This window comes from Aptenodytes patagonicus, unplaced genomic scaffold, assembly GCF_965638725.1.
Source record: "Aptenodytes patagonicus unplaced genomic scaffold, bAptPat1.pri.cur scaffold_176, whole genome shotgun sequence".
In the NCBI taxonomy this organism is placed as follows: Eukaryota; Metazoa; Chordata; class Aves; order Sphenisciformes; family Spheniscidae; genus Aptenodytes; species Aptenodytes patagonicus.
Genome location: NW_027472114.1, coordinates 22501 through 25000, shown reverse-complemented (window position 1 = coordinate 25000; position 2500 = coordinate 22501). Strand labels below are relative to the sequence as shown.

Genomic DNA, 2500 nt, shown 5'->3' with positions numbered 1-2500 from the left:
ACCGACCGACCGACCGGCCCGGCCAACCCCGGCGGCCACGGCGGGACGAGCTCCGCCCAGCGGGCGCCCCGGGAGCGGGGAGCTTCGGCGCGCTCCCCGAGTCTCGATTTAGGGGGACGAAGGCCCTTCGCCTCGGCCGACGACGCCGGGCCGCGGGGAACCGCTCCCCGGGCCCGGGGGCCGCCGCGCGCGGGCCTGCGAGCCGCCCCAGCCGCGCCGCTGCGCCCGCCGCCCGCCCAGGGGCGGCGGCCCAGGCGGCGATTGATCGTCAAGCGACGCTCAGACAGGCGTAGCCCCGGGAGGAACCCGGGGCCGCAAGTGCGTTCGAAGTGTCGATGATCAATGTGTCCTGCAATTCACATTAATTCTCGCAGCTAGCTGCGTTCTTCATCGACGCACGAGCCGAGTGATCCACCGCTAAGAGTTGTCTGCTTTTCGGCACCGCCCCGCGCGCGCGGGGGGACCGGGACCGCTCCCCGAGAGCGGCCCCTCTCTGAGGACGGCCCACCGCCCGACCGCCCCACCGCCCCCCTCCGCCCGCGCGGAGGGGGCGCGACGCGGCGCGACGCGGCGGAGAGGCCTCGCCTCGCCTGACCGTACGAGCACACTGAGGAGGAGGGGGGGAGAGGAAGGGGGAACGGAACGGAAAACCCCGAACGGCAAGGGCGGGGAGCCCGCGCTCCCGACCGACCTGGGAAACGCACCTTGCCCTCGCTTCGGAGCCGGCCCAGGCGCCCGGGCTCGGCCCGGGCTCCGCACGGAGGAGGCGGCGGCGCGCACGGCCGCGCCCCGCCTGCCCGCCTCGCTCGGGACACGGAGGCTGCTGCCGCCGACGACGACGGCGACGGGCGGCAGCGGGGCGCCCCGCCGGCCCCGCGCGCGCCTCCGCGACAACCACGCCGCGCTACGACAGCCGCCTAGCCCCAACCCACGGCTCGCCCCGACGGCACCTCCGCAGCTACGCCGCCGCGCCGGAGGCGGCAACCGCCGGAGCCCGAGACGGCGACGCACCGCCCGCGGAACCGCCGGACGGCGCCCGCCGCCGCGCCGCGGCGGCCGCCCTCCCGGCGCCGCCGCCGCCGCCTCTCGCCTCGGCCCCTTCCGCGGGCACGCGCCGGGCGGAAGGCGGACGGCGCTAAGCCGGGGGCGGCGCCCGCTCTCCCCGTTTCCACGCGGAGACCGGGAGTGGGACGCCCCCGACCGCCCGACCGACCGCCCGGCACGGCCGGGAAGGGCGGCGGGGAAGCGACGGGCGGGGCCCGGGCCGGGACAGCCGCGCGGCCGGCGGCGGGCGCCCTCCGGCCGACCGACACGCCGAGCGGCGACGCCGCCGCTCGGACGGGGGGTGCCGCCCTCGCCGGCGGCTAGCGGCGGGACACCGCCGAGCAGCTCGCCGGGGCTGGGAAGGAGCAGAGCGCAGCGCGCCGCGGCGCCGCGACGGAGGCGCGGCGGCCCGGCGGCCGCCCGGCGAGCCCCCGCCGCGGGGACTCGCCGCCCCGGCGGAGAGCCCGCGCTCCCGCCGGGGTCGCCCGTTGCGAGGCAGGCAGGCCGGCCACGGCCGGCTACCCCGCCGCGGTCTCTCCGCCGAGACCGGACCGCGGAGAGGGGGGGGCAGCGGGACCCCCTCCCCGGCACGGCACGGCCGCCCGCGGGACGAGCGCGGGCGGCGGCGTCCGCACGGGGGGCTTCGGGGAGCAACTCCCGCCCCTCGAGGCGCCACCGCCCGGCCGAACCCGCGGGCCGCGCCGAGCCGCCCGCGTCTTTAAACCTCCGCCCGGCTCCGCGGCCTTCGGCCCCCGGGCTCGCCGAGGGAGGGCCGCGGAAGCGCGGACGCTAGGTACCTGGCCCTGGGGCGAGGGAAACGACCTGCAGGCCCCGCGGGGGTGCCTCCCCCGCTGCCGCCCTCGGGGGAGCGTCCGCCCGCGGGGGCGCGCCCGACATCCGCCGCCATCACCTCGGCCTCCTTCCCGGGGCCCGGGGTTTCCCTCAGTAGCCCGGCGCTGCGCCCGGGAGGAGAGCCGTGGCTCGGGCCGCCCGCTGGCGCGGGGCGCGACCCGGCGGGGGCCTCGCCCGCCGAAGGCGGCGGCGGCGGCGCCCGTCCGCGCCTCCGGCTCCCCCGCAGGGGAGGGGAGGCGAGGCGGGGGTGCCGCCGCGCCGCACGGCGCCGCGCGCCAGCCCGGAACGCCCGGAGGCCTCGCCCTGCGCGGCCGGCCGGACGGCAGGGCGGGCTGCTCCGCAGCAGCCCGCCCCGGTGCGGGGAGGGCCGGGGGAGCCGCCCCCCCCGACCCCGAAGGCCCTCTCTCTCTCGCCGCTCGCACCTGCCGGCCCCGCGGCGTCGGCGTCGCCGCCGGTCGCCGCTTCCTCCTCCGGCTCGAGCGGGCTCGGCCGGCGGGGCTCGTCACACCCCGCGCCGGCAGCCCCCCCCTTCCCGCGCGCCGCCGCCCGCGCTCTGACCGGCACGCGGACGCCGGCCGGCGGCGGGGGCCAGCGGAGGCGAGAG

The 2500-nt window shown here is 81.3% G+C and overlaps 1 non-coding gene across 1 annotated transcript; it reads right to left on the bottom strand.

The window, feature by feature from the left end:
* Positions 1-273: 273 nt before the first annotated feature.
* Positions 274-426, bottom strand: LOC143173666 (5.8S ribosomal RNA). The gene has a single exon (XR_012997678.1). It is a non-coding gene; the product is annotated as a 5.8S ribosomal RNA (ribosomal RNA).
* Positions 427-2500: the final 2074 nt, after the last annotated feature.